Below are 20505 nucleotides of genomic sequence, written 5' to 3' on the forward strand. Positions count from 1 at the left end.
ATATTTTGTTTCCACAAATCCAGTGCTTAGAAGGCAAGTATTTTTATAATGAACATTTGAATTCATTTTTATTTTTAATTTAAAAAAATTTTTTTAAAAATATATTATGTTAGTCACCATACAGCACATCCCTGGTTTTTGATGCAAAGTTCGATGATTCATTAGTTGCGCATAACACCCAGTGCACCATGCAATACGTGCCCTCCTTACTACCCATCACCAGCCCATCCCATTCCCCCACCCCCCTCCCCTCTGTAGCCCTCAGTTTGTTTCTCAGAGTTCATAGTCTCTCATGCTTCATTCCCCCTTCTGATCACCCCCCTTTCTTTATCCCTTTCTTCCCCTACCGATTTTCCTAGTTCTTATGTTCCATAGATGAGAGAAACCATATGATAATTGTCTTTCTCTGCTTGACTTATTTCACTTAGCATTATCTCCTCATAAGCAAGATGATAGATCAATCGGAAATATTTGCCAAAGGCATTAATTACATAATTGAATTCATTCTGTATCATTCCATAAACTGTTTTTCAGATTGTTTACCTTCCTATAAATAAATACAGCCACTCACAGACTGCAGCGAAGATATTATAAGAATCAGTCCCATTAATGACATGTTTATATGGTTAAGTAATCACCATAATTGGTTCACACCTCCCCACATCCACATCCTCTGTGGGCCTCTCCCACAATGACCCTGGGCTTCATCACATGACTTGCTTTGCTAGCAAAATGAGCAAGCAGAGATTTGAAATGCGTTGGAAAATCTGGGCTTGCCCTGTTGCTGCTCCTGGAAACCTAAAACCTCACCAAAAAAGCCTGAGCTGGCCTGCTGGGCAATAAAAGGTATGTGGCCAAGTCCCCCCATCACTGCCCCAGCTGACAGCTGGCCAACCCTAGGGCTGCCTGGCTGATTATTTGACAGCCTAGCTGACTACAAACACAGGAGGGAATCCAGCAGAACTGCCCAACTGTGTCCAACCCAAACTGCCAACTCATAAAATCATGATTTAAACAACTGGCTGTTCCTTTAAGTCACTATGTTTTGGGGTGATCTGTCACACAGGAAAAGCTGATACAGTCTATAATAAGGCTATTGTTGAGGCTATAGTCTACCCAAAGCAAGCAATGTATACTTTATGCATCTTGGGAGAAGAAACTCCTCCCAAGTTTTAGGACCAAGAAAAGCTATGTATCACCTAAGCTGTCAATGTTCCCCATTTGTAATCTGTGATCCTCTGCTGTAACCCTGTGAAGATCAGAGTCACATCTAAGCTTGCTCCCCTTCTCCCTCCCTAGCAAGCACACGGGGCTCTCTGGCATGCATTCTGGCATCTTAACCACTCCGGCAACTCCGCTCCCTTTAAATTTGCCCCAGTGTCCTTACCCATTTTATCTATTGTATTATAGGTACTTCTATGAACTGCCTCAAAATCTTTACACAATAAATTGGAGTACAAGGGAATTAATCCCAAGACTGTGTCACAGCCTTAAAACAGTAATGAAGACAAACTGTTGTCCCCAGTAGAAACCACCACTGATGTTTTCCACCTTGATCTGACTCGAGGTCTCAAAACAACTTTTATCTAGAAACAAAAAAAGCCAAAATGACTCCCATCTGAAACACTCAGAATTTTTCTACCTTGCCTAAGCAGGCACTGGAATACGTCTTTCTAGTGTGGTGCCTGGAGCTGGACTTGCCCAGCTTCGATTTCTGGCTTTCCCACTTCTCAGCTAGGTACCTTGAGTGAGCCCATCACCATGGACTCTCTGTACTTCAGTTTCTGTCTGTGATACCTGGATAGTAACTCAGAAGTTACCAAGAGGGTGAAGAGAGAGAATACATACAAGCACGAGCCATTATTATTATTCCTGTTGCTACTACTGCTACTCCCCTTCATCTTCTTTCTTCCTCCACAGCCCCTTCATAAATTCATCATCCTTACTACGAGGACAGAGTGCTATGAAACACCATCCAACACCACCATTAAAAAGACACGGCCTGTATGGTTTATTCCAAAATTCCATGCATTAATTGCCTATATGTATAGACACACTCCGCCTCCATCTCAGACATCTGGTATTCCTCTGTAAGAGTAGAAGTACCTTTGTCTCGCTGCTTCTTTTCCTTTTGTTCACTTAGTTTGTCTAGAGGTAGGTTTGTCATCTCAACTCCGTAAGCAGTTCTCGCCAGTACTGCTGTCTAGGAGTCCATGACGTTGGCCCACTCGTTTATGAGTTCTTCCCATTCCATGAGGGAGGACAGCACACCGAGGAAGTCATCCCAGAGCTCTCGAGAAATGTACACACACAGGTTTGCTCGGATCCACGCCACCATGAGCGTCTAAAACCAACTAGCCAACAAGAGAACTGAATCACCCTCATTTGGAAGAAGAATGAGTTTTAACAAAATATTTTAAATTACTAGGAATAAAATGAACTTTAAAATAAAAAGCACTTGATCTTGATTTTCTTTTAGCGTCTCAAAATTTATTTGATCAACTGTAACCAGGATCTGAGCTATGGAGAAATCAGCTATTATCATGAACAAAGCTACTGGTTCAAAATCCTCTGGTGTCTGCAGCTAGTCCTGGCTGTAACTTGGGAGAAGACAAAACTCTCGGTACAACAACTATTCTACTTCTTTTTTTTTTAAAAGATTTTATTTATGTATTTGACAGAGAGAGAGAGAGACAGCCAGCGAGAGAGGGAACACAAGCAGGGGGAGTGGAAGAGGAAGAAGCAGGCTCCCATCAGAGATGCCTGATGCGGGGCTTGATCCCTGAACACCGGGATCACGCCCTGAGCTGAAGGCAGATGCCCAACGACTGATCCACCCAGGCACCCCTGGAATTTACATCCTAAAATAATCATTTTGATTCCTGTGGTTTCTGTACCAGTGAACTTGCTACCTGATGGGATTCCTTTGGGCCCACCCTCCCTTCATGGGAGAAAGGAAAAGGCTGGACTCCACAGCCCTAGGGGCCCCTGCCAGGTCAGTCCTGCCTCATTTCTATGCTTTCCACCAGGTGCACACAGAGCTTTCCCTTTAGTGCTGACTCAAGGACATCGAGAAAAAGCATCCAGAACACAGGTGTGGTAACGGGGCCCCACTGAGGACTTCCAGGAGGGAAGCGGCCACCAGAGCTGGTCTGCAGCAGCCCTGAGCACTGAGCACAGAGGCCAAAGCCCACTGACAGCAGGGCTGACCCAGCCAGGCCGCCCCAGGGCAGCGATGGGTGGGAGGAACACGTAAAGGACAGGCTGGAGAGGCATTTTACAACCAGAACTGAGGGGCATGAAGAAAGAGGGTTACAGAGTGGCTCTGAGGTCTCCGTTGCTGAGAATGTCTGAAAGCACCTCCTAAGCTGGAGTGATGCGCTCATCATGGGACGGGGGCATGGGAAAAACCCACAGCACTGTGTACTTTCAGGGGTATTATAAACACAGAGACACCAAACAAAAACAAAGGAGAAAAATGAAAACATTTCGCATAAGCACATTTTCATGGCGCCACTATATGTTTGACGGTACTATTATTCGGTCATTCTGACAGTCTGTCATTTCAGATAATTGGTTTTCCAAAGTGAATTTAAAGCTTCAAATTGGAAGCAATAAAAATCAGTTAACAGCATTTCAGAGCAATTAACAACCTCTCCTGGGCTTATGAAGAATGATAGAAAACACCAGTTACATTGCTTTTCCACAAAGCAGTCTGATGACAATTTAAAATGGAAAAATCTACTATTAAGTAATATGACTACTTTTCATTCAGTAACATTTTTAAAGCCAATAATAAAAATAAACTATCAAAGTGCTAGATACTTACCTTCTTCATAATTCACAGAAACTGTTACAGAAGATTGATTATCATCTTACTGTTCACTTTGTAAAGCCATCAGTAAGTGGAGGCTTTGATGTTCTAATTATTATGTTGAAAAAGAGAAACATCTGTTTTACAGTATTAATGAATTTGAAATAAACTTACCATGTCTTTTTATTCATTGTAAGCTCCATTATCATGCGCCTACAAATAATCAAAACAGCTTTACAGGCATCAGCTGGTTCTCTTAAGAGCATGGGAACTTCAGGACATGGTTCCAACAAAAAGACGTTTGTTGCATTTATCAAAAATACCTTGAAATCAACAAATTTTACATTAAACATATAAATGTAACTAAACACATAAATCTGAACAAATTTTTCTTAAAGATAATGATATTAATTTCCCTCTACTAAACAATCACCTTTGAGTTATTTCAACTAAGGCAAGTGGTACCAACACATACTCAAGATTTTTTAAAATGCTTCTCTTAGAATCACCTGACACACTTGAAAGACCTTTCCTAGAAAAAAAATTATTAATACAAATTAATAGTGCAACTTTAGAAAATTTATGAATCAGAAAAGTTTCTGAAGACTTCTTTTTACATTACCTCAAAAGAAAAGGGGAAAACAGTAAGATAGGATCACTGCTTCTGGGTGAGAAATTTTGGGGTCGGGGACGGGGAGAGGAAGAGGAGCAGTGGTCAGACAGTGGCTGGGAAAAACCATCTGATTGCTGTGGAATCTCCCAGCACATGAACTTTGCAGGTAGGAAGCACGGCCAGCACCACCCAACACGGGCGCAGATCTCTAGTAGCTGTAGGGAGGCAGGAAACCGGCAAGGCCACATGGTCAACAGTACATAGCTTCCAGGTGCATATACCTTGACTAGGAGAACGATATTAGGCAGTAGGATATAAAACCTAAGTGAATTCTTGAGATAAAATCAGATTTAAAAAAACTTAGATGACCAGCCAACAGCTCTACACTCTACCTCAGACCTTTGGGGTACAAGTTCACTGTCCATTCCTGTCAGGGGTGTTTCAGTAGAAAATTGTGAGACGCACAGATGTGGCCTATTACGTAGTCGTAAGTGACTGCTTAGGGGCACTACAGTAAAGTTAACACTGTGTTACTACTGACACAGACGACACCAGTGACCCTTCAGTTTAGGAGACTGAGTTGTCAGTCTGGTAATGAAGGTGGATGGGTACCATCTACCTAGATCCTATGCCTTCTTAAGTCTCCCTTGTGTTCAGCAGTACAAATTCAAAGGATCTGGGAACAAACAGAATTCTCTGGCTCACCTGGGAATGAAATCTATCAACACAACATCTTAAAATAGATGCACAAACGGACCGAAGAAATTAAAATAAACATGCTCAAAAGTCAAGTGGATGAATTTAAATATTGACAGCCTCTAAGATTATCTTGTGCAAGATTAAAAAGGTGTCAGGGCCTACTTTTCTAGAAAGAATTACTAAATAAGCACTGTAATAATTGGTAACAGATGATAACAGCAATTGTGAAGACTTTCCTAGCTTTCAAGTGGGAAAAAGGAAAACAAAGAACTTTTTGACTAACCAACTATAGCAGTGGTAGTATAATTTTAGTGGCCACTTTATTTTTTTACTACTCTGACTGAGATCAAGACCTGAGCTGAGAGATCAAGAGTCGGAGGCTTAACCGACTGAGCCACCCAGCTGCCCCTCGCGGCCATGTTTTTGGAAGACATATGGCATAGACGATCTGCTGCAAGACAGATCTTTCACTCAAGGTATTTTGTTTCTTGATGTGAATTGGAAACTTTGCATACTCCCAAGTAAAAGTGAGGAGTCTTCATATATTATATTCTCCGCTCATTTTCTTTTTTAAAAAAGATCAAAATGCCAACTCCATGAATCTTTCTTACTACCATGTCAGTACTGGTTAAGGTAAAAATTTAAAAAAAATTAATACGTCCAAATTGTACCTCTCAACAGCAACTGGAGAAGAGTACTAGCTTATTCAACCTGTACTTGGCCACTTTTTCCTAATGAACCAAGGAAAGGACCAAAGATACTGGATACAAAGAGAACAAACACAGCTATTAGAATCCAAACTAAACATTTTTGAACACTGTTGTGCTACAATCAAGTGGAAAATATTTTTTCTTGGTTTGGCCAAGTTGATGTAACTCATCCTTTCAGAAAACAAATTAACACTCTCCTGAACCTAGGGAGATACTGGCAGTGGGATGGCTGAGGATGGCATATGGCAATCCACTTGGAGGACAAGGAATACCAAGGGACACAGGCTAGGGACTCCGGCATGCACTTCTCTGGTGAGGGCACAGATTTTCCTAACAACTGGCACCGGAGTTCTTTGAAGCTACTCAAGTAAAATCATCTTCATTTTGTTTCAAGTTGATTTCAAATTATTTGCTGATTTTCACTGAAAAATGAGAAGATTCAATAGTTACGGAGTATTAAACTGCTAATGAACCTGAAAGCAAAAAGGATACCATGACAAGGAATCCTACTGAGAGATGGATGACAAAAGCATGTCATTGAAAATTGGGCAACAGGCAAGCTATGCCTATGCTAGCTCAGGTGGATATGGGGTAGAGGGTGGGCGCCAGGGAGCAGGGGAAAAAGAGGCATTCTGTGTTTTCACTTTGAGACCTAACAACCTTCCACCTAGATGGGAGCCAAGAGGTAATCAATCTCCCAATCCCCATTTTTGAGGTAAAATCCTGAGGTCTGGGAAGATTAAGTGATCAGCCAAAGCTGTTCTTTCCAATGTTCCCAAATGGCACTGGTTCTATTTAAATATTCATACAGATAAAGATTTAAAAAGTAGAGCATTTATCATCAAACAGGCAATTTTTAAGAAGAATATTCTTTATGGGATTATAGAATCACCATGCTTGTCTTGCAAATTAGAGTCCAGATGACGGACTAACTCCCCATATGTGTTCAGGACATGATTTTTAAGATTTAGATCTCAGTCATTTCACATTCACTGCGTAATAATCCCTCTCAAAAACTGCAACCAGCTCATAGGTCTCCTTCGACTAGAAAAGAATCTTTACAAACTGAAGATGAGCGGTCAGGAAGAAAACTCAGAATGAGAACTTAAGAGCTGTTTACTGACAGGTAGATACAAATATCACCGTACTTTAATGATGCTATCACAATAAACAAAATGTTCAAATGGACTCAAACCAGAGGTCTTTATGTTTCCGGCCAGCCACGTACCTGCAGCATAGCCTGGGCCCTGGCTTTCACATTCTTATTTTCTTCTTGCGTCACACATCCTCTGCTCCTTGCACTCGTGAAGGAGTATGTTCGTCCCCAACTGGAAGATCGCTTATGACGAGAACCGTCAGATGAGGTCTTTAGAAGATAAAAACCAGTTAACGGAGGGGGAAGAAGTACATGTTCACATATTTAATTCCTTACACTCACCAAAATTCATGAGAATAGAGGTTTTAGAAGGGCGAGTCTTTTTTCCATTTTGTTCACCACCTCCAGCACCTCAAACAGTGCCTAGTGTTTAGTATGTGCTGAAGAAATAAACGCAGGTCCAGTGACTGAATGAGTCTCTAAAACAGACCTTTAAAATGTGTGATAAATTCCATTTGCTTATCTATTCATTTTGACCTCATGACCAGTTATTAAAATGATTTCACCAATATTAAAAAATAAAAAATTATGGAATTAATACAGATATTTAAAAGTGATATGCCTTTGATTACAAATAGTCTTAAATGTTTGTTGTTAATTGCTGCAACACCCACTTTTAGAAATAATTTCTCAGGGGCGCCTGGGTAGCACAGTGCTTAAGCGTCTGCCTTCGGTTCAGGGCGTGATCCCGGTGTTCCGGGATCGAGTCCCACATCGGGCTCCTTCGCTGGGAGCCTGCTTCTTCTTCTCACACTCCCCTGCTATGTTCCCTCTCTCGCTGGCTGTGTCTCTGTCACATAAATAAATAAAAATCTTAAAAAAAATAATTTCTCAGACTAGTTTCAAAACAGCATGCCAGAAATAGAAATATGACAGATATTTTGTTTCAGGAAGAGATCCCACTGTGTCGTTTTAGGTTTATCCAGCCTCTAGCTTTACCTAACCAGGACGAAAAGTTCCATTCCAGCAGCACTCACTCTGAGGACAGCACCCAGCCCTGAAGTGAGGCTTCTTAAGAGAAGAGATAGCACTCATTATTGGGTTAGTCCTTTCGGCTGCTCTGGGCAGGCCACTGCACAAGACAAGACTGCCAAAACATTCTAAATTTAGTTTCTCAAATGCTATTTGTTTAAACATGTCAATACCAATACGGCAGTGACATTTTTAGTCTCACACGCAGACGTGTGAACATACAATGGTTCATAAAACAAGTCTGCCGCCACAGTGAATGACAAAGCTGCCATGCACAGCCGGACCTAGCCTGAGGGGAAGGAGGTGACCAATGATCCTGAAGACAGCCCAGAAGCAGCCTCACTGAAGCAGGTCCTCACGGAACTCAGCAACTGGAGAGAAGCAACTACGATAAAAGAGCCCCGCCGGCCTGTGCCCCACTGACTGGCACCCTCGCCCGATCGGGTAGACTTTGCTAAAATACGGGTACTCCCAGCTGAAACAAGCGACAACGTATTACCTCTTTGCTGTCAGTCTCTGAAAATCCTAATTTTTCAGCATCTTCTAGGGCAGCTTCTTTTTTATCTGGTTCTTCCATGAACACAGGTTTGTCCTGGAGAATCCACTTTCTGTACACTGGAACTACCTTCCTTGTTACAGCGATGTCACAGGAAGGCAACAAAAATGCCTAAAATAAAAAGAGAAGACTCCCTTTAACTCCACACCTGCTCAGATCACTGTAACAGACGCATAACAGACATTTCTAATCACCACCACCAAGTTCAGACTTTCCTCTGAAACATACGGAGCCAGATATTTTTGTGCACACCAAACTTGCTGAAGAGAAAAGGCATTTTCAATTGGGCCAGAAAATGTCATGCAATTTAAAAATAACTTCTGTATTCTGAATATTTTTTTCACAAAAATAGCCAACATGCACGCCTACACAGATACTTTAAGTGGCTATATAAACCATAACAGTTATACAACCCAATGAATTAGAAATTGAGTATAAGACAACAGACAGACTACTGCAGCCAGCTGCAGCCAACTGTCACTCCTCCGCCTAACTCCATGTGCAGGGATGTCATGCTGGTGACGGAAGGATTATTTACACCACAAAAGTTGGCAAATGCTAATAATTGGAGCCTTTCTTTTTTCTTCCCCTTTGTCTTTCTCTTCCTTCCTTCTTTTTCGCCCCTCCCTTCCACCTTACCATCCCTTTCTGGGAGCCCACATTCACCAGCATACCAATGAGTCAAGACTGTACTCAGGTGTCTGTACTCACTGGTATGCTAGTGAATGCGGCTCGCAGAAAACACATGAAAGAGAGCCTCTGGCCAGCTGTAGCACTGTGCACATTGATGTGAACTTTCTTTTTTCCGATTTCTCACATTTATTTGAGAGAGAGAGAGAGAGAGAGCATGTGCCCAGCAGGGGAAGGGCAGAGGATGAGGGAGAGAGCAAGCAGACTCCAGCACTGAGCACAGAGCCTGACATGGGGCTCAATACCATGATGCTGAGATCACTGCCTGAGCCAAAACCAAGAGTCAGACTTTAGCTGACTGAGCCACAGAGCACCCCATGAACTTTTGAACATTACAGACTCTCTTTACACATATGCATGTAAGACTTCTGATTTAATGTAAGATTCCAAACATATAAACAAAACGGTAAAGGAGAAATGTATTTGCCTTTTGAGTATTAGCTCTAAGGAATATTTCTGACTGAGGGGTAAACACAAAGAGAGGAACTCAATACTACAGAAGTGTTTTCATTCCATAGATGAAAAATTAAGCTGAGGCTCAGAACACATGAGATATTTTCCCAAGGTTACAAAGTAAGTTAGCGATGATTCTAGGTCTTGAAATCTCAAGATTCAGAGATTTCATACTGTCCTTAATGTTCACGCTACAGGATCCAATGACAGGCAGACTTTAGTGTAACAAGGATTCATGCAATATATATATTTCCATTGATGTCATATCAAATTCCAGAATAGAGGAGTCTGTGTTATAACAAGAAGGTAACATATCAATGTAACAAATATTCTGACTTGTATCTCAAGAACAATCAACAAAGACAAAGAAGAATATGACAAAGTACAATGTTGTCCCAGTCTAATGTTGTTCCAAATTGTATTACAAATATTTTCACACATACAATAAAGTAGAAATACTTTAAAGTGAATACCATGTACTGCCGCCTAGATTCTACCATTAGCATTTGGTAGATTTTCTTACCACATACCTATCAACCCACCCCTATTTATCCTTCTTTCAACCCATTTTATTTTTGATGCATTGCAAAGAAATCTGCAAACATCAGTACATTTCACCCCTAAACATTTCAACATGCATATCACTTCCTTACAGTTCAAAATTTCTTTATGGTACTTTACATAAAATTTATAAATCAGGAAATGCACAAATGTTAAGTGAACCATGTGATGAGTTTGGACAAATGTAGACAATGAGGTAATCCAAATCCAAAATCAAAGGTATATCATGTTATCCTCCTCGTAAGAAGCAAAGAGAAACGTTCTCTGTAGGAAAATAAGGTCACAGTAAAACCCAAATGATTTGTACAAACTGTCTGGTTAATATGATACGTAGCATATTCATTAAAAATCAGAAATATGAGAAAAGAAGTCAACATTAACAACACCACAATAAAAACCAGACAATACTTTAAAGACATAGGAGATCAGGATAAAGAAAGTTTCAAAAAGAAATGGAAATGGAATTGAAAAATAAAATAACCAAAATGAAAAACTCAGTGGGTATGGATTGACAACAGAATGGACATAGCTGAAAACAGGATGAAAAAACCAAAGGAAACACCCAGAGTGAAGCACGGTGAGACGAAAGGACGGCCTACTCAGAAAGGAAGGCAAGAGAGAGAACACAATGAAAAGCTGCTCCTATACTTGGCTGCAGAGGCACAAGGAAAGAAGATTAGCAAAAGAGGGCAGATATGATATTTGAGGAGAGAATGCCCGAGAATTTTGCCAAAATTGGTAAAAGATGTCAATCCACAGACTCAAGAATCACAAACAAGCAGGGTAAATACAGAGTACCTTACAGTAAAAGTGCTGAAAACCAAGAACAATCAGAAAATCTTACAAGCTTCCAGAGGAAAAAAGAGACATTTCCTCCAAAGGAGCTACCACGTGACCTCACATGACTTCTCAAAGACAATGCAACAAATATTCAATGTGCAAAGAGAGAACAGCTGCCCGGGTAGAATTCAATATCCAGAAAAACTGCACTTCAAAACCAAAAGCAAAATAGAGAAATTTTCAGATACAGAAATGAGAAAAACTTTTACCAGGAGATCTGACCTAAGGGAAATACTAAAAGTTATTCTTTAGGCAGAAGGAAAATAATTCTGGATCAGAGATTTAGGAAGAGATGAAAGTGCAATAAACAGGTAATTATTTGGATAATTCTAATTGGATAAAATATATATATATGAATATATATATATAAAAGAATAAAACTGGGTAAAATAATAAATATGAAAGAGATAATATATGTGTATACATATAAATAATATATTCATAATATGGAATTCAAATACAGATGGTCCTCAACTTAGGACAGTTCAACTCAGAAGTTTTCAACGTTATGACAGTGCGAAAGTCACGCATATTCAGTAGAAACTGTACTTTGAATTTTGATCTTTTCCTGGGCTAGGGATATGTAGTATGACACTCTCTTGTGGCGCTGGGCGGTGGCAGTGGCTACAGCTCTCAGTCAGCCCTGGGATCGCAAGGATAAACACCTGATACACTTACTACCGTTTTGTACCCATATAACCATTCTCTTTTTCACTTCTAGTATGGTATCCAATAAATTCCAGGAGATATTTAACACTTTATTATAAGCTAGGCTTTGTGTTAGATGAGATCGCCCAACTTGTAGGCTAAAGTAAATGTTCTGAGCATGCTCAGGGTCGGTGAGGCTTAGCTATGATGTTCGGTAGGGTAGGTGTATTAAATGCATTTCTGACTTACTCTATTTTCAACTTCTGATGGCTTTATCGGGACAGAACTGCATTGTGAGTTGAGGCAAATCTGTACATAGCAGGGGCATATGAACTGAGAAGGAATAAATGGAACTGGAGTGCATACTTACAGGGTAAAAGTTGAAATTAATGCTAGATTTTAAGTTAGGGATGCAAACAATAAAATATTACAAATGAGTGTAAAAACACTAAGCTTGAAGAGAAAAACGGGATGCTAAAAACAACCAGCCTGAGAGAATTCAATACAATCAGCAATACAATTAGAGAGCAGAAAGTAAGATAGTGAACTTATACACCATTACAGTAGTTGTTATGTCAACTGTAAAGGGAACAATGCTCCAATCAAAAGATAGAAATTATAAGGTTCGATTTTAATAAGTATTAAAAGACCATTTGCCATTTATAAGGGGACGCCAAAAACATCCGGATGTAGAGAGGTTGAAAGTAAAAAGAGAGAGATACACCATGCAAACACTAACCAAAAGAAAACTGGTAGAGCTATATTAAGAATAGGCAAGACTGACTTTGAGGCCAAAAAGGAAAAAAAAGTATTAATAAAGAGAAAAAATTCTTCCTGATGAAAGAATCAGTTCAAAGAAACATATGACATTTGTGAATCCATACTGAAACTAATAATTTTGCCTCAAATATATATATGTGTGTGTGTGTGTGTGTGTGTGTGTATAGCAAATACTGATAGACTTTGAAAAAAAATAGACCAATCCACAGTTATAGTAGGATATTCTCAGTAACTTGCAGAACAGCAGATCAAAAAAATAAGGATAGAGAAGAATGGAACACACGCTTCCTACCTTCTCACCGTATTCTCCATGTCTCGACCTCTCGTATTTTTCATCTTTGTCTCTCTGGGGGACAGTTGGGATAATTTCTTCAGGTCTGTCATTCTGTTTATTCAGTCCTCAGCTGTACCTAACCTGCTACTAAACTCACCCACTAAGGTTTTCCTTTACTATTTCAATTATTACTTTTTTTTTTTCATCTCTAGGAGTTCTATTTCCTTATTATTCAAATCTGCTTAGTCGTTTGTTATAATTTCTTGTTTCCTGGAAACATTTCCAAGTTGTCTTTTATTACTTTAAACATGTTGAAGGTATTCATACTGAAAATTCTAGAAAAGTTTTGACTTGAAAATTCCTAATTGGAAGAAAGGGTGATCTGAAATTATTATACCCAGTTAAACTGTTTTTCATGTGGAAAAGCAAAAGGGAAACATTCCTCATCACAAACGAACTCAGGGACTAGAGCCTCAAGACACCTTCTTGAAAACACCCACTCAATGACAAAACAAGGCCATCCAAGAAGTGCATCAAAGCAAGCATGTTAGGACTCAGGACACCAGGAGGAGAGTGTAGCTAAATTCAGAACCAAGACTGAACAACTCTGCACATCAGAATTCCAAAACTGACTGCAAATAATAGTAAATTCAGGCTCACAATTGATAATATAATGAAATAAGTGGATGGGAACAGGAGGCTGAAGAAAATACCAGGCTGATAATTTCTTCAGATTTCTTAAGAAATCAATAAGTGCTATCTAAAATTACACCACGGGGATAAAAACTGATGCCACCACCTTAATGTGATTTTAATCTTCTCATTATAGATAAATATTTTGGTAATTAATATTTCTTGTGTTAAAGGAAATGTTTATTTGAATTTCTACAATTCTGTTTCTCTTTATTTTTTCTGCTGTCAAATTCAAATAAAATAAAATTCAGAGCTCTTCATTAAAAACGCACAAAAGCATCATTAAGAATTAAGATTCCATTGTCATAAAGTTACCTGTCAATCCTTCACCCCCACCCCGGTGCCTCCACATACCCTCCCATTGTCTCTGCCTTTACCTCAGTCAACCTCTGTCTGGTTTTACCTTCACCCATCCATGGCTGGCTGCCTGCGTGTCCATCTTTTTTTTTTTTTAAAGATTTTATTTATTTATTTGACAGAGAGAGACAGCCAGTGAGAGAGGGAACACAAGCAGGGGGAGTGGGAGAGGAAGAAGCAGGCTCATAGCAGAGGAGCCTGATGTGGGGCTCGATCCCATAATGTCGGGATCACGCCCTGAGCTGAAGGCAGATGCTTAACCGCTGTGCCACCCAGGCGCCCCTGTCCATCTTTAACTGCCTGCCAAATTCTCTGTCTGCCTGTCTGTCTGCACCTACGCACCTGTCCATCTACACCTCCCTGCTCACTTCCACCTCTGCCAGCTGGCCTGTCTACACCTACCTGTCTCATCTTCTATGCCTGCCTGCCAGTTTGTTTATGTCCATCAGCTCCTCTGTAAGCCTTCCTGTCTGTCTGCCAGGCTGCTCTCTGTTTATATCCTGCCTTACCCATCTCCTCTCTGCCAGGCTCTTATTTGCTTCTCTAGCTAGCCAGGCCAGCAGTCAAATAGACACATGCAGGAATACCTGGAATGATACTCTACAAACATCAACAGGGGTTGCTTAATGGCAGTATTTTGAGTGATTGGCTTGGGACTCTATTTGTCTAATGAATATTCACTTTTTTAAAAATAAAGTTATTTTTTAAAACAAAACCAACACCAACAAAACAACATAATCGACAAATAACCTTTAGAGCAGTGCTTTGAACTTTTCAGACCCATTACCTAAGTAAGACATTTTACAGAAGCATATATGCATTTGGATAATAAATGTTGTTTTAGAAGGTTTACAAAGAAATACTAATCCTTAGAATATGCAGGGTACTCTGAAATGTTTCAGTCCATCCTATTCTCTTCTATTCCATTATTTTAAAACAATACTGGCCTTTTTTTTAAAGATTGTATTTATTCATCTGGGAGAGAGAGACAGAGCACAAGCAGGGGGAGAGAGAGAGAGGGAGAAGCAGACTCCTCGCTGAGCTGGGAGCCCAGTGTGGGGCTTGATCCCAGGACCTGGAGATCATGACCTGAGCTGAAGGCAGACGCTTACCCATCTGAGCCACCCAAATGCCCCAAAAGACTGGCTTTTGATAAGTGATTTCATGACCTACAAATGGTCACAACAGGTAAGAAAAACACTGGTAAGAAGACAAGTTTCCAGCGGAGTGACCCCGAGACCAGAACTGCCCCACCTGAAGCTTCTACCACTCACTGTTAGCCTGCCTGCTGGGGGCAGCAGTAAACTGAGGCTGCCCTGAGCACCACTGAACCTCATCTCCCCTCATTTACCATCTATTTCCACTGCCTGCAACCTACCGAACCATCCAGGCCAAGGAGACTTGCACAGTTAGCCCCTGTCACGAGCCTCTCTGCGCTCGGGGCCCCTTGTCAGCATTTATTTCGACACCACACCCATGGACATCTGACCTTCTTCCATCATGCACTGTTCTCTGGTGCATACACACACATCTTACCTCCTTCACTGAGAACACGAGCTTCCTGAATGTACATTTTAAACTTTAATGGCCTTTAGGCCTAAATATTAAATAGTCAATGAACACTTTAAAATTGAAAATGAAATCACTAGGAAACAAGTCACATTTTGCCATCCTGAAAAGAACAATACAGAGAAAGACAATTATCATATGGTTTCACTCATTTATGGAACATAAGAAGCAGGAAGATCCGTAGGAGAAGAAAGGGAAGGTAAACAGAAGAGGGAATGAAACATGAGAGACTATGGACTCTGGGAAACAAACTGAGGACTTCAAAGGGGAGGGGGATGGGGGAATGGGATAGGTTGGTAATGGGTATTAAGGAGGGCACGTATTGCATAGTGCACTGGGTGTTATACGCAAGTAATGAATCATGGAACTTTACATCAAAAACTAGGGATGTACTGTATGGTGACTAACATAATAGAATAAAAAAAATATTATTAATTAAAAAAAAAAAGAACAGACAAAAAAATCCCGCCCCCCCAAAAAAGAATAATACATCATTGACCTCAAGAGGGCAATAGAATGCAATGTTAAAACCCACGCCCCTTCAAGAATCTCTATTTAGTATTTTCACATGCACAACCCTTACATTTTAAATTTCACATACATGCTTTCAAATTAGATTTGATGAAGAATAATGAGAAGGTGTAAATAAAATGTTTTTTGGCTTCACGGCACAAAGATGTCTCAGAAGTTCGGTCATAAGTAGTCTGCAGTTACCTACTTGGCCCAAGCTACTTCTGAACTGAATTTAGATTGGAGTGAGGACTAAATGGAATGCAGAATTTAGAGCACCCTCTGCCAGCGGTGCAATGTCAATAATGGATGCAGACAAAACTTTCCATATAGTAAATTAACAGTTTACACAATAAAGGTAAAACCACATCAGTTTAGCATTATCTCGTGTGCAAAATTTACAAGCTTTGTCAATCATATCTAGTCTTATAGTAAGCACTGGCATCCAAGAGCTTAAAACATTGCTACAGATCAGGGCCTGCAAAGTATGGCCTGTCATCCAAATCCAGCCTGCCAAGTGACTTTCCTAAATAAAGTTCCCCGGGAACTCAGCCACGCTTCTTCGTTATGTGTTGTCCATGTCTCCTTTCTCACTACAAAGACAGAGCTAAATAGCTGTAACAGAGTCCATGTGATCAACAAAGCCTGAAATACTATGATCTAGTCCTTTACTCTATAAAGAATATGACCTCTATCCTAAATTATATGACCTTGCTGACTTCAACTCAAATTAAATGGTTACCAAGTACCTTCCGTGGGTACAACAGGAACGCAACAGGGCAACGTTAATGGACAGACTAGGGTAGATTTTTAAGTCCTGGACTATTATGATAAAACAATGTTTTGTCAGCATGACATATACAGTATAGGCTAGAAAGGGATGACACAGCAGGTGCGGGGCTCCAGGGAGCATGCTGCTAACCACGGCCAAAGGAAAAGGAGGGAGCAGGAGTGCGAAAGCCCCCTGCATGGCTTGTCCAGGGATGGCTCACTGGAGGAGCTGGAGACGAGAAGCACGGGAGGGCTGAAATTAATACGCACACAAGAACACAAGCCCCGTTAAACAAGTGGTCAAGTCATGAGGAGAAGCTGATGTTAGGGAAGAAAATAAGCTCAGCTCTGGCCTCGTCATCATTAAGACACCACTAGAATGTCAGACAAGGTCACCAGGGGGCATTTTAAAAGGCAAGTGTGCAAACAAGAAGCAAGGTCCAGACAAAAAGCTTGAGTGAGAGTCTCACGCCAAATGGCTGCTGGCTCCGAGCCCGAAGGAGGCAAGCGTGGAGTTACAGCAGAAGAGGCTCAAGCCCAGAACTTGGTCAATTCTTGGAATCTGGGGTCAAAGAAAACAGGGGCAAAGAAATGAGACAGAGAAGACACAGTCAGGGAGTGAGAATATTACACTAATATTTTCTTAAGTCCAACCTTTTTATTCACTAAAATACAAAATACGTGAACACCTCCAGATTGCTGTGGATTACACTGGGACTTTCATTGTTGGTTGATTTTTCCTTAATGACAGTCTCAGAAGTGAAAGGGTTCATCGCTATCTAGAAGTCTTGCCCCTCCTCGGAAAGCTCTTCATACTGCGCATGTACCGGTCACGTGTGTGCACAGGGCTCCTCCCCTTCTCCCCACGGATCACAGGTCTGCCATTCAGGGGCCTCACCTTCTGTGCGTGTGCCCAGACTCAACAGCTAGTCCCCATCACATGCACACACCCACAAAAGAGCCAGGCTCTGTCTCCCAGGGCACCGGTACCAAGATGCAGGTGGCCAGTGGCTCCAGCCCACACCACAGGTCTGCTGTCTTCTCCGCTGCACCACGGGTTCTGTTTCCTCTGTCAGAGTTTCTCCACAGCAGCACGACTAACATTTGAGGCCTGATGTTCCCTGTCGTGGGCTAGTGCAGGCCCTGTCCTATGCCTGTAGGATAATCACTGGCTACTACCCACTAGATGCCAGCAGCATTGCCCTCTCTCCAGTTGTGATGACCAAAAATGTCTCTGGACAATGCCCCTGGGGGGGCAGAGCCAGCCCCGGTTGTAGCTCAGGGCTGCTAATCGTTGCCTGGCCTCTGGTTTCTCTGCCATCTTCTTCCGCACTTGCACCTGCTTTCTTGTTTGTACTTCCCCTCCCTTTTCACTCACCACAGTGGCCACCACCAGGGCGCTGTACCAGCGTCATCCCTTGCTTTCCCCTTATTCCCCTCCCCACCCAACTTTTTCCTCTTACGTCATAAATACTTCAATCACACGTTCATGCCATGCGTGTTTGCAGGGAAAGTACAACCATCTGCAGAGCCTCCACAGAGCTCCCTCTGGCCCTTGGGACAACACCAGCCTGGGGCTCCTCTTTGCCATGTTCATTGGTTGATGAGTATTCGGCAAGAGCTTTCTTCCCACCTACCTCTGGGTTTCAAGTTTCTTACCGACACGTGAGGGTATTTTTGGAATGATTTGCTCAGATATAGAATTTCCCCTCCACATGTAGGAATTTTACAAAAACAAAATCTTAAAGAATCATACACAAAATCACAACACTCCACATGACAAATTAAAAGCAGGATTAGAGGGATCATTATTCAGTCCAGTAATGTAGCCCAACTCATCAGTAGTATTTCTTGCAGGACTATGCGCAAAAGAACAAGAACAAGTCTCTTCAATTTCATGAACTTATCACACACACACACACACACACACACACACACACACACACACTAACCTGATGAAAGACTTCGTTCACAAAGGTGACATAACCTCGCGTTGACAAGAGAATCCGCTGCACCATTTCATACACGGGGCGGTGCTCTTCCTCAATGCTACAATGGCTGGAGTTGCTGAGTCTTCGGTCAGACAAGGTGCTGCTGTTGGAATGGTTTTTCTCCGGCTCTGCAGGCCGCCGCCATCCAGCTCTGCCACCATCTCTTGCCCCACGCCACCACCAACGGTCTGGAAGAAAGCCATTACCACTTCTTTGTCTTTTTTTTAATAATAATATTTTTTATTATATTATGTTAGTCACCATACAGTACATCCCTAGTTTCTGATGCAAAGTTCCATGACACATTACTTGCGTAAAACACCCAGTGTACCATGCAATACGTGCCTCCTTAATGCCCATCACCAGCCTATCCCATTCCCCTCCTCCCCAAGCCCTCGGTTTGTTTCCCAGAGTCCATAGTCTCTCATGGTTCATTCCTTTTGTTTATCCCCCTTTCTTTTTCCCTTTCTTCTCCTACCAATCTTCCTACTTCTTATGTTCCACAAATGAGTGAAACCATATGACAATTATCTCTCTCTGCTTGACTTATTTCACTTAGCATTATCTCTTTCAGTCCCGTCCATGTTGCTGCAAAATTTATGTAATCATTCTTTTTGATGGCTGAGTAATATTCCATTGTATATATGGACCACATCTTCTTAATCTGTTGAAGGGCATTTGGCTCCTTCTATGATTTAGCTATTGTGGACAATGCTGCTATGAACATTGGGGTGCATATGGCCCTTCTCTTCACTATGTCTGTATCTTTGGGGTAAATACCCAGTAGTGAAATGGCTGGATCAAAGGGTAGCTCAATTTTTAACTTTTTATGGGACCTCCACACTGTTTTCCAAAGTGCCTGTACCAACTTGCATTTGCACCAACAATGTAGGAGGGATCCCCTTTCTCCACATCCTCTCCAACATTTGTGGTTTCCTCCCTTGTCAATTTTTGCCATTCTAACTGGCATAAGGTGGTATCCCAGTGTGGTTTTGATTTAAATTTCCCTGATGGCTAATGATGTTGAACCTTTTTTCATGTGTCTGTTAGCCATTTGTATGTCCTCATTGGAAAAGTGTCTCTTCATATCTTCTGCCCATTTTTTGATTTGTTTGTTTCTTGCGTATTGAGTTTGAGAAGTTCTTTGTAGATCTTGGATACCAGTCTTTGATCTGTAGTGTCATTTGCAAATATCTTCTCCCATTCCGTGGGCTGCCTCTTAGTTTTTTTTTTTTTTTTAAGATTTTATTTATTTATTCGACAGAGATAGAGACAGCCAGTGAGAGAGGTAATACAAGCAGGGGGAGTGGGAGAGGAAGAAGCAGGCTCACAGCAGAAGAGCCTGATGTGGGGCTCGATCCCATAACGCCGGGATCACGCCCTGAGCCGAAGGCAGACGCTTAACCGCTGTGCCACCCAGGCGCCCCTGCCTCTTAGTTTTTTTGACTGTTTCCTTGGCTGTGCAGATTCACTTTTTCTAACTGCTCATTCCATGAAATACAATTTCAGGAAACCCACAGCCCATGAATCATTATTGAATGGTGCACTGAGACTTAATAAAAGTATAACTAAGTGTTATCATACAAATAAATACAAATATCATACACAAAACTGAACCATCTCAAACTTTCTTTTTCATTCCCAAATGGGCTTTGATGGGTTTTAACGTCAATTAATATGCTGATAGAACTGCTAAAAAATGGTCACTGCTGAAATTTTAAAATCACCACTCTGCTTTCTCTAATGTATGTTGAAGTACTTTTATCTCATACAAAAATGAATTACTAAGGACTAAAGAATACTTCACAGAACACATTTTCAGCTGAAGTGATGCACCAAGAATGTACA

The 20505-nt window shown here is 41.2% G+C and overlaps 1 long non-coding RNA gene across 13 annotated transcripts in view; it reads right to left on the bottom strand.

Annotated features, from left to right (window-relative positions):
• Nucleotides 1-2129: 2129 nt before the first annotated feature.
• The window catches only part of LOC125281962 (uncharacterized), a 96678-nt gene continuing 78302 nt past the window's right edge, over nucleotides 2130-20505 (bottom strand). For 8 of the 13 annotated variants that reach the window (XR_008959556.1, XR_008959567.1, XR_008959566.1 and 5 more), the window contains 4 exons: nucleotides 18619-18845; nucleotides 7065-8631; nucleotides 3989-4137; nucleotides 2130-2354 (listed from right to left, as the gene is read on the bottom strand). This is a non-coding gene — a long non-coding RNA (uncharacterized LOC125281962). The remainder of the gene's footprint in view (nucleotides 2355-3988; nucleotides 4138-7064; nucleotides 8632-18618; nucleotides 18846-20505) is intronic. The other 5 variants (XR_008959565.1, XR_008959564.1, XR_008959558.1 and 2 more) reach the window with 3 other exon arrangements.

Source organism: Ursus arctos, unplaced genomic scaffold (assembly GCF_023065955.2).
Source record: "Ursus arctos isolate Adak ecotype North America unplaced genomic scaffold, UrsArc2.0 scaffold_16, whole genome shotgun sequence".
NCBI classification, from domain to species: Eukaryota; Metazoa; Chordata; class Mammalia; order Carnivora; family Ursidae; genus Ursus; species Ursus arctos.